We start from the raw sequence: 12773 nt of genomic DNA, 5'->3' as shown, positions 1-12773 counted from the left end.
AGGGACAACCTTCATGTCAGTAGTGAATGTATGACCCTGAATCCACCATTTGAGCCCCTCGACTTCTTGCTCACACTACATGAACTCACCATTTGCCACTTTCACTTTCAAAGGGGCAGGAAGTGGAGTAGTAGTACACTGTAGCCTATCCACTAACTGTTGGTCAATGAAAGTATGTGAACTGCCAGAGTCCACTAACAGGAGCATGACTTTATTGTCCACCATGACTCTTAATCTAATTGTCTTGGGATTTTGTGAACCAGACAGAGCATTAACAGACAGAAATGCAGTAGCTCGGCTGCATATTCTTCCACAGCCAGGGCGTCCAACATAGCATCTTCCAAATACACTCGGTCCTTTGTACTGATAGCAGCTGCCTTGGCCTGCACTTCATTTTTTGCACAAGTGTCCTGCACCAATGCATATTCGGACGCTGTGTTGACTGACAAGAGTAACTGAATTTCCACGGCAGAACGGATTTCTTCCTTCAGTCCTAAAACAAACTGAGTTACCAGCAGCGTTTCACTCATAGCCCCATCATACAGCCATACTTGGTACACCAACTGGTTGAAATTATTGTGGTATTCTTGTACTGATCCCACCTGTGTCAGCACTAGCAAATCCTGAAGGAAATATGCCCTAGAGGCAATAATAAAGTTGTTATTTTATATTTCCTTATTCATGATAAATGTTTATTATTCATGCTAGAATTGTATTGATCGGAAACCTAAATACATGTGTGAATACATAGACAAACACTGTGTCCCTAGTGAGCCTCTACTTGACTAGCTTGTGTTGGGGAACGTAGCATGCAATTTCAAAAAATTTCCTACGATCACACAAGATCTATCTAGGAGATGCATAGCAACGAGAGGGGGAGAGTGTGTCCACGTACCCTCGTAGACCGAAAGCGGAAGCGTTAGCTTAACGCGGTTGATGTAGTCGAACATCTTCGCGATCCAACCGATCAAGCACCGAACGTACGACACCTCCGAGTTCTGCACACATTCAGCTCGATGACGTCCCTCGAACTCTTGATCCAGCAAATTTCGAGGGAGAGTTTCGTCAGCACGACGGCGTGATGATGGTGATGGTGGTGTGATCCGCGCAGGGCTTCGCCTAAGCACTACGACAATATGACCGGAGGAGTAAACTGTGGAGGGGGGCACCGCACACGGCTAAGAGAACAATTGATGTGTTTTGGGGTGCCCCCTGACCCAAATATAAAGGAGGAGAAGGGAGGAGGCCGGCCCTAGGGGGCGCGCCAAGTGTGGGGGAAACCCACTAGCACTCCTAGTCCTAGTCGGTTTCCCCCTTCTTTCTCATGGAGGGGAAAGGGGGGAGGAGAGGGAGAGGGGGAAGGAAGGGGGGGGGGCGCAGTGGCCCATTACTTTCCCCGGGGGGTTCCGGTAACCCCTCGGTACTCCGATAAATATCCGAAACGCTCCGTAACCATTCCAATGTCCAAATACTATCGTCCAATATGTCAATCTTTACCTCTCGTCCATTTCGAGACTCCTCGTCATGTCCGTGATCTCATCTGGGACTCTGAACAATCTTCGGTCACCAAAACACATAACTCATAATACAAATCATCATCGAACGTTAAGCGTGTGGACCCTACGGGTTCGAGAACTATGTAGATATGACCGAGACACATCTCCGATCAATAACCAATAGCGGAACCTGGATGCTCATATTTGTTCCTACATATTCTACGAAGATCTTTATCGGTCAAACCGCAATGACAACATACGTAATTCCCTTTGTCATCGGTATGTTACTTGCCCAAGATTCGATCGTCAGTATCCTCATACCTAGTTCAATCTCGTTACCGGCAAGTCTCTTTACTCATTCCGTAATGCATCATCCCGCAACTAACTCGTTAGTCACATTGCTTGCAAGGCTTATCATGATGTGCATTACCGAGAGGGCCCAGAGATACCTCTCCGATACTCGGAGTGACAAATCCTAATCTCGATCTATGCCAACCCAACAAACACCTTCGGAGATACCTGTAGAGCATCTTTATAATCACCCAGTTACATTGTGATGTTTGATAGCACACAAGGTATTCCTCGGTATCCGGGAGTTGCATAATCTCATAGTCAAAGGAATATGTATAAGTCATGAAGAAAGCAATAGCAATAAAACTTAACGATCATTATGCTAAGCTAACGGATGGGTCTTGTCCATCAAATGATGTGATCCCGTTCATCAAATGACAACACATGTCTATGGTTAGGAAACTTAACCATCTTTGATTAACGAGCTAGTCTAGTAGAGGCTTACTAGGGATACTATGTTTTGTCTATGTATCCACACATGTATCAAGTTTCCGGTTAATAAAATTCTAGCATGAATAATAAACATTTATCATGATATAAGGAAATATAAAATAACAACTTTATTATTGCCTCTAGGGCATATTTCCTTCAGTCTCCCACTTGCACTAGATCAATAATCTAGTTCACATCGCCATGTGATTTAACACTAATAGTTCACATCTTTATGTGATTAACACCCATAGTTCACATCGCCATGTGATCAACACCCAAAGGGTTTACTAGATTCAATAATCTAGTTCACATCGCTATGTGATTAACACCCAAAGGGTACTAAGGTGTGATCATGTTTTGCTTGTGAGAGAAGTTTAGTCAATGGGTCTGCCACATTCAGATCCGTATGTATTTTGCAAATTTCTATGTCTACAATGCTCTGCATAGAGCTACTCTAGCTAATTGCTCCCACTTTCAATATGTATCCAGATTGAGACTCAGAGTCATCCAGATCGGTGTCAAAGCTTGCATCGACGTAACTCTTTACGACGAATTCTTTATCACCTCCATAACCGAGAAATATCTCCTTAGTCTTCTAAGAATAATTTTGACCATTGTCCAGTGATCTACTCCTAGATTACTATTGTACCCCTGTGCCAAACTCATGGCAAGGTACACAATAGGTCTGGTATACAGCGTGGCATACTTTATAGAACCTATGGCTGAGGCATAGGGAATGACTTTCATTCTCTCTCTATCTTCTGCCGTGGTCGGGTTTTGAGTCTTACTCAACTTCATACCTTACAACTCAGGCAAGAACTCCTTATTTGACTGATCCATTTTGAACTCCTTCAAAATCTTATCAAGGTATGTACTCATCGAAAGTCTTATCAAGCGTCTTGATCTATCTCTATAGATCTTGATGTCCAATATGTAAGCAGCTTCACCGAGGTCTTTCTTTGAAAAACTCCTTTAAAACACTCCTTTATGCTTTCGAGAAAATTCTACATCATTTCCGATCAACAATATGTCATTCACATATACTTATTAGAAAGGTTGTAGTGCTCCCACTCACTTTCTTGTAAATACAGGCTTCTCCACAAGTCCGTATAAAACCATATGCTTTGATCACCTTATCAAAGCGTATATTCCAACTCCGAGATGCTTGCGCCAGTCCATAGATGGATCGCTGGAGTTTGCACACTTTGTTAGCACCTTTAGTATCGACGAAACCTTTTGGTTGCATCATATACAACTCTTCTTTAAGAAATCCATTAAGGAATGCAGTTTTGACATCCATTTGCCAGATTTCATAAAATGTGGCAATTGCTAACATGATTTGGACAGACTTAAGCATCACTACGAGTGCGAAAATCTCATCATAGTCAACACCTTGAACTTGTCAAAAACCTTTTTCGACAAGTCTAGCTTTGTAGATAGTAACACTACTATTAGCGTCTGTCTTCCTCTTGAAGATCCATTTATTCTCTATGGCTTGCCGATCATCGGGCAAGTCAACCAAAGTCCATACTTTGTTCTCATACATGGATCCTATCTCATATTTCATGGCCTCAAGCCATTTTGCAGAATCTGGGCTCATCATCGCTTCCTCATAGTTCGTAGGTTCATCATGGTCTAGTAACATGACTTCCAGAACAGGATTACCGTACCACTCTGGTGCGGAACGTGCTCTGGTTGACCTACGAGGTTCGGTAGTAACTTGATCTGAAGTTTCATGATCATTATCATTAGCTTCCTCTCTTGTTGGTGTAGGCATCACGGGAATGTTTTTCTGTGATGAGCTACTTTCCAATTCGAGAGAAGGTACAATTACCTCATCAAGTTCTACTTTCCTCCCACTCACTTCTTTCGAGAGAAACTCCTCTAGAAAGGATCCATTCTTAGCAACAAAGATCTTGCCTTTGGATCTGTGATAGAGGTGTACCCAACAGTTTCTTTTGGGTATCCTATGAAGACGCACTTCTCCGATCTGGGTTCGGGCTTATCACGCTGAAGCTTTTTTACATAAGCATTGCAGCCCCAAACTTTAAGAAACGACAACTTAGGTTTCTTGCCAAACCATAGTTCATACGGTGTCATCTCAATGGATTTAGATGGTGCCCTATTTAACGTGAATGCAGCTGTCTCTAATGCATAACCCCAAAGCGATAGTGGTAAATCGGTAAGAGACATCATAGATCGCACCATATCTAATAAAGTACGGTTATGACGTTCGGACACACCATTACACTGTGGTGTTCCAGGTGGCGTGAGTTGTGAAACTATTCCACATTGTTTTAAATGAAGGCCAAACTCGTAACTCAAATATTCGCCTCCGCAATCAGATCATAGAAACTTTATTTCCTTGTTACGATGATTCTCCACTTCACTCTGAAATTCTTTGAACTTTTCAAATGTTTCAGACTTGTGTTTCATTAAGTAGATATACCCATATCTGCTTAAATCATCTGTGAAGGTTAGAAATTGACGATACCCGCCGCGAGCCTCAACACTCATCGGACCGCATGCATCGGTATGTATTATTTCCAATAAGTTAGTGGCTCGCTCCATTGTTCCGGAGAACGGAGTCTTAGTCATCTTGCCCATGAGGCATGGTTTGCAAGCATCAAATGATTCATAATCAAGTGATTCCAAAAGTCCATCCGCATGGAGTTTCTTCATGCGCTTTACACCAATATGACCTAAACGGCAGTGCCACAAATATGTTGCACTATCATTATCAACTTTGCATCTTTTGGCATCAATATTATGAATATGTGTATCATTACGATCGAGATTCAATAAACCATTCACATTGGGTGTATGACCATAGAAGGTTTTATTCATGTAAATAGAACAACAATTATTCTCTGACTTAAATGAATAACCGTATTGCAATAAACATGATCAAATCATATTTTTGCTCAACGCAAACACCAAATAACATTTATTTAGGTTCAACACTAATCCCGAAGGTAGAGGGAGAATGCGATGGTGATCTTATCAACCTTGGAATCACTTTCAACACACATCATCACCTTGCCCGTAACTAGTCTCTGTTCATTTTGCAACTCCTGTTTCGAGTTACTACTCTTAGCAACTGAACCAGTATCAAATAGCGAGGGTTCTATAAACACTAGTAAAGTACACATCAATGACATGTATATCAAATATACCTTTGTTCACTTTGCCATCCTTCTTATCCGCCAAGTATCTAGGGCAGTTCCACTTCCAGTGACCATTTCCTTTATAGTAGAAGCACTCAGTTTCAGGCTTGGGTCTAGCTTTGGGCTTCTTCATGGGAGTGGCAACTTGCTTGCCATTCTTCTTGAAGTTCCCTTTCTTTCCCTTGCCCTTTTTCTTAAAACTAGTGGTCTTGTTAATCATCAACACTTGATGTTCTTTCTTGATTTCTACCTTCGCCGATTTCAGCATCGCGTATAGCTCGGGAATCATTTTTGTCATCCCTTGCAAATTATAGTTCATCACAAAGTTCTAGTAGCTTCGTGATAGTGACTAGAGAATTCTGTCAATCACTATCTTATCTGGAAGATTAACTCCCACTTGATTCAAGCGATTGTAGTACCCAGACATTCTGAGTACATGCTCACTGGCTGAGCTATGCTCCTCCATCTTGTAGGAAAAGTACTTGTCAGAGGTCTCACACCTCTCGACACGGGCATGAGTCTGAAATACAATTTTAACTCTTGGAACATATCATATGCTCCGTGGCGTTTCAAAACATTTTTGAAGTCCCGGTTCTAAGCCGTAAAGCATGGTGCACTAAACTATCAGGTAGTCATCATACCGAGCTTGCAAAATGTTCATAACGTTTGCATCTGCTCCTTCAATAGTAGGTAAATTTTTAACATCCTCAGCTTTAATACCTTTTTCCTCCATAGATTTCTTTGCCTCTTGCATATCTTCAGGACTGAGATATAATATACCCCTCTTCTTCAGAGTGGGTTTAGGCGGTTGTTCACGAAGAGTCCAATCATCATAATTTTTCAATATATTATTCAATAATTCTTCAGCTTGCCCAACAGTTCGTTCCCTGAAAACACAACCAGCACAAGTATCTAGGAAATCCCTAGAAGCATCGGTTAGTCCATTATAGAAGATATCAAGTATTTCATTTTTCTTAAGAGGATGATCAGGCAAAGCATTAAGTAACTGGCAAAGCCTCCCCCAAGCTTGTGGGAGACTCTCTTCTTTAGTTTGCACAAAGTTAAATATTTCCTGTAAGGCGGCTTGTTTCTTATGAGCAGGAAAATATTTCTCAAAGAAGTAATAGATCATATCCTGGGGACTATGCACACAACCAGGAGTAAGAGTATTGTTCCAATCTTTAGCATCACCCTTTAATGCGAACGGAAATAATTTGCGAATAAAATAATAACGAGTCTTCTCGTCATGAGTAAAAAGGGTGGCTATGTCATTCAACTTAGTAAGATGTGCCACAACAGTTTCAGTTTCATAACCATGGAAAGGATCAGATTCAACCAAAGTAATTAACTCTGGGTCGACAGAGAATTCATGAACCTTATCATCAATAAAGATAGGTGAGGTAGCAAACTTAGGATCATATTGCATTCTAGTATTCAGAGATTTTTCTTTGTACTTGCATAATAATTTCTCTAGATCATCTCTATCCTTACAAGCAAGAATATCTCTAGTTGTCTCCTCATTCATAACATAACCTTCCGGTACCTTAGGCAATTCATATCTAGGAAGGCTAGTTATAGCAGGTGTTTCAGGAGTATCAGTTTCAAGCTCATCATCAGATTCAACAACATCATGTTGTATTACTCTAGCAATTTGTTCATCAAGAAAGTCACCAAGTGGCACAACATCATCATCAAGCAAGGTACTAGCATCATCATAAGCATCATTCATAGTAGAAGTAGCATCATCAGTAACTTGCGACATATCAGGATTAATAGCATGTGGTGGTGTTGCAAGTTTACTTATAACAGAAGGTGAATCTAAAGCAGAACTGGATGGCAGTTCCTTACCTCCCCTCGTCTTAGAGGGATAAATCTTAGTCTTAGCATCCTTCAGATTCTTCATAGTGATAAATTGATAATAATCCCAAGTGACTCAACAAATATAGCTATGCTCCCCGACAACGGCGCCAGAAAAAGGTCATGATAACCCACAAGTATAGGGGATCGCAACAGTTTTCGAGGGTAGAGTATTCAACCCAAATTTATAGATTCGACACAAGGGGAGCCAAAGAATATTTGAAGGTATTAGCAGCTGAGTTGTCAATTCAACCACACCTAGAGGTTAATTATCTACAGCAAAGTGATCAGTAGCAAAGTAGTATGATAGTTTTGATAATAGTGATAGCAGCAATGGTAATGGTAACAATGATAGCAGTAATTTTGTAGCAAGTGCAACAGTAACAATAGCAGTAGTAACTTAGCAAGAAAATATATGATAAATTCGTAGGCATTGGATCGGTAATTTGCTGGATGATATTCATCATGTGACAGTCATAACCTAGGGCGATACGGCACTAGCTCCAGTTCATAAATATAATGTAGGCATGTATTCCATAAATAGTCATACGTGCTTACGGAAAGAACTTGCATGACATCTTTTGTCCTACCCTCCCGTGGCAGCGGGGTCCAATTGGAAACTAAGGGATATTAAGGCCTCCTTTTAATAGAGAATCGGAACAAAGCATTAACACACGGTGAATACATGAACTCCTCAAACTACGGTCATCACCGGGAGTGGTCCCGACTATTGTCACTCCGGGGTTGCCGGATCATAATACATAGTAGGTGACTATAACTTGCAAGATCGGATCTAGAACATGGATATAATGGTGATAACATAAATGGTTCAGATCCGAAATCATGGCACCCGGGCCCAAAGTGACAAGCATTAAGCATGGCAAAGTCATAGCAACATCAATCTCAGAACATAGTGGATACTAGGGATCAAGCCCTAATAAAACTAACTAGATTACATGATGAATCTCATCCAACTCCTCACCGGCCAGCGAGCCTACGAAGGAATTACTCACTCCCGATGGGGAGCATCATGGAATTGGCGATGGAGAAGGGTTGGTGATGATGAAGAACGAAGATCCCCCTCTCCGGAGCCCCAAACTGACTCCAGATCTGGCCTCCCGATGAAGAACAGGAGGTGACGGCGGCTCCGTCTCGTGGATCGCGATAATTCTTTCTCCCTGAGTTTTCTTCAAATATGCGATTTTATAGTATCAGTGTTGAGGTGTGTGGGGCCACCAGGTGGGGACAACCCACCTGGGCGCACCTGGGGGCAGGCGCGCCCTGGTGGGTTGTGCCCACCCAAGTGCCCCCCTCAAGTGACTCTTGGCTCCAGAAATTCTCTTTTATTGTATAAAAAATCCTCGCAAAGTTTCGTTCCATTCTGAGAACTTTTATTTCTGCACAAAAACAACACCATGGTAGTTCTGCTGAAAACAGCGTCAGTCCGGGGTTAGTTTCATTCAAATCATGCAAATTAGAGTCCAAAACAAGAGGAAAAGCTTTAGGAAATGTAGATACATTGTAGACGTATCAACTCCCCCAAGCTTAAACCTTTGCTTGTCCTCAAGCAATTCAGTTATAAACTGAAAGTGGAAAAGAAAAACTTTTACGAACTCTTTTGCTCTTGTTTGCATAAATAAGCTTAAACAACACCCAGGTTTTCAGCCAACATTATAACTAACCATACCGACAGTAACTCTTAAAAAATATATTAACTCATATCAATGACATAATCAACTAGCGAGCAATAATAAGATATCTCAAACAGCAACACGTTATCAAAACAACCATGATATAATATGATAATAGTGGTATCTCTCTAGCCCTTTCTAAGACCGCAAAACATAAATATAGAGCACCTCCAAAGTTCAAGCAGCGACTAAACATTGTAATTCATGGTAGAAAAGATTGAGTCATGATGCACCCAACATTAGCTACACACAATGCATCTGCATGACAATAGTGCTCTTAGGTTCTGGCGCTTATTTTAGAAGGTGATGACACAACATAAAAGTAAATAGATAGTCCCTTCGCAGAGGGAAGCAGTGATTTGCAGAGGTGTGAGAGCTCAAGTTTTGAAAACAAATGTAAATGATATTTTGAGATATGCACCCTTCTCATTTACTTCACGACTATCAGTTATCAATATCTTCCATGCTAAGCACGCTAGTGGCGGTTCACGAGCGATAAAAGTAAAGGTTTACTCCCCCTCCACCATCAATCACACTCCAAGGCTTGTCCGAAACAATGGGTGCCGTCCATACCAACAACAGTCCCGGGGGAGTTTTGTTTAATTATTTGCATTTTTTAGTTCGGGACTGGGAATCCCTATTACCGCCCTTTTCTCGTGCGATGGCAAGTGAATAAACACTCGACCTGAGAATAAACCGCTTAGCATGGAAGATACCGACCACCTCCTGTCGTTCCATGAACGATCCAGGGACACAAAAAGGATAATTATTTGAAGTTTTTAGAGGTGGCACATTCAAATTTACTTAGGACGGCAGGGTAATACCGCATATAGGTAGGTATGGTGGACTCATCTGGAATAACTTTGGTTCAAGGTTTTTGATGTACAAGCAGAATTCCCACTTAGTTCAGGCGAAGGCTAGATAATAGGTTGAGAAGTGGCCAGCTAGAGAGCAACAACGGTCATGAACATGCATTATGCATAAGTAACATCGGACACTAGCATGAGTAGGATATGAACACCATGAACATAAATATAGAGGCTATGTTGGTTTTGATTCAACTACATGCATGAACATGTGCCAAGTCAAGCCACTCGAACATTCAGAGGAGGATACCATATCATCATACTACATCACAATCATTTTAACGCAATGTTGATATCCAAGATAAATCATTATCCACTCCTGGCTAATTATGCATGGCATGAGAAACTATAATCTCTAATTGTCATTGCAAACATGTTTAATCATAATGGACTGAATCATGGATACTAGGTTAAACATATTTACAAAAACAGAACAAGTCGAGTTCATCCCCGTTTCTCTCTGCCATGGCCAGTTCATCGAATATCGTCATTATTGCCTTTCACTTGCATGGCCGAATGATGTGAAAATAATAATAGTGCAAGAGTGCCGTGGACTAAGCTGGAATCTGCAAACATTTTATTCAACGGGAGAAGACAAGGTAAAATGGGCTCTTTATTAGATCAACAATTATTCATATGAGAGCCACTCAACATTTTCATCGTGGTCTCCTCCTTGGTACGACTTGAATAAAAAGAAAAGAAATTCAGAGAAACACACAGAAATATTTTTGGAGTTTTTGGTTTTTCTTGAACAAGCAAATAAAAGGAAAAACGAAAAAAATATTTACACGGGAAAGCTCCCAACAAGCAAAAGAAGAACAAGGAAATCTTTTTGGGTTTTCTTTTTAGTGCTACAGCTAAACATGCATAGAAAGTAAACTAACTACAACTATTTTTTTGGTTTTTCCAAGGTTTTTCAAACACACAAGAAGAAAGCGAGAAAATAAATTTAACATGGATAATACAATGGAAACGTGTGGACACCGACAACTGGAATGAAATGTGTGAACATGAATGTAATGTCGGCGGAAAACACGTACTCCCCCAAGCTTAGGCTTTTGGCCTAACTTGGTAAGCAGTCAGTAGTCTGGATAGTAGTTGGGGTGCTGAGGAGCGGGCATCCATGGATCCCACTGCCGAGGCTCCTCCTCTGCTGCAGCCTGGTCGTTCCAGTGGGCGATGATATCAGCAGGCATAATCCTATATCCGCCCCTGTCAACAGGATCAAACAAAGCAGGAGCAGGCAATGGAATAATATCACGAGTGTCAATGCTGAAAACAAGGTTATAAGGAACGCGAATGTCAGGATAATCTCGTGCAATAAAATGGTGGTGTTCCATGGCTGCGCGATCTAAGTAAACCTTGGTCAGAGGGTAATCATGAAGGCGTATCTCAACATTAAAGCGAGCCGCCAAGCGAGTAGCAAAAATACCACCATGTATTTTACCCTTGGACTTATTAACGTGGAGGCGACGTGCCACAATAGCTCCCAAGCTATAAGTGTTTTCGCCCTCTAGTGCACGATGTAAAACAGCAAGGTCTGGTGAACTAAGTGCGCCCACCTTTTCTCTAGCAAGCAATCATTTTGCAATGAAAAGAGCAAAATAATGAAAAGTAGGAAAATGCAAGCCAGCGGCAATTATACCCGACACCCCTCTCTCATCTCCCACTGTCAAGGTACGATAAAAGGCCTCAAACTCTGCCGGCCTAGGCTCTACCAAACCACCATTAGCAGGAAGCATGCATATTTCAAAAACTTAGTAAGCGGTATCTGATGGAAATCAGAATATAAACTAAACTGCACCTCAGGAGGATTATTCCTAGGAAGGAAATTAAAACTTTGAACACAGATGTTTGTGAGGAGATGATACTGTTCACATTCAGCTGAGATGAAGTCGGTGAGGCCGGCATTAGCAACATATTGTGTAAACTCCTGAAGGATTCCGGCCTCTTCCATGAACGGGGTATGCGGCCATTCGCACGGCCGTACTTCCACCAACCTCTCAGGGTGGAGATCACTATCAGATGACTCCCCAATAACTCCCTTGGAGTTCTTCTTGGAAGCAAACTTCCTAAAGATATTCATCCTTTGCCTATGAACAAAAATTCTGAAAATTTTAGTCCAGAAGTTTTTCTCAACAAAACTTCACAGAATTGATAGCAACTACTCATAGGGATACATAGAGGCCATAGCAAGCATTCAAACTACTTAGAACTCTAAGAATTCAACATGCAAGCTCATCTACAGCAGCACCAAGAGTAGCTAATTATTCAAAATATGAACCACTAAAGCAAAAACTAATTGGACAAACGGTGGAGTCACATACCAAGCAACAATCCCCTAAAACAGTTTCGAAAACGGAGCTTCGAGCAAAGAGATCGAAATCCGCGGGTTTGAGATCAAGAACACGAGAGAGAGAGAGAGGGAGCAATGGTGAATTTTTTCTGGAGGTAGGTGATGATGTGGGATGAAGAGAAAGTGAGGGCGACCACGTGGGGACCACAACCCACCAGGACATGCCTGCGGGTCCTGGCGCGCCCAGGTGGGTTGTGCCCACCTGGTGCACCTCCCTCTGATATTATTTGCACCAAAAATTCTTAAATATTAAGAAAAAATCGTATTAAATTTTTAGAGCATTCCGAGAACTTTTATTTTTGGGTCATTTTTTTATTGCATGGAAAATTCAGAAAACAGACAAAACATGGCATTTTATTTTATTTAACTAATAAAAACAGAAAACAAAAGATAGGGACAGAAGGTAGTGCTTACTAAATTCATCAACTTCATGCCTCTCAAAAATGATCCATTAATACGGTTGATCAAGTCTTATTAACAACCACTTTCGATTAGCATGAAACCGAAGAACTTTCGTAAATCACTAACTTACCTCAACGGGGATGTGAATATTGATA

Source organism: Aegilops tauschii, chromosome 3, assembly GCF_002575655.3.
Source record: "Aegilops tauschii subsp. strangulata cultivar AL8/78 chromosome 3, Aet v6.0, whole genome shotgun sequence".
Taxonomy (NCBI): Eukaryota; Viridiplantae; Streptophyta; class Magnoliopsida; order Poales; family Poaceae; genus Aegilops; species Aegilops tauschii.
This window is presented reverse-complemented; position numbering follows the sequence as displayed.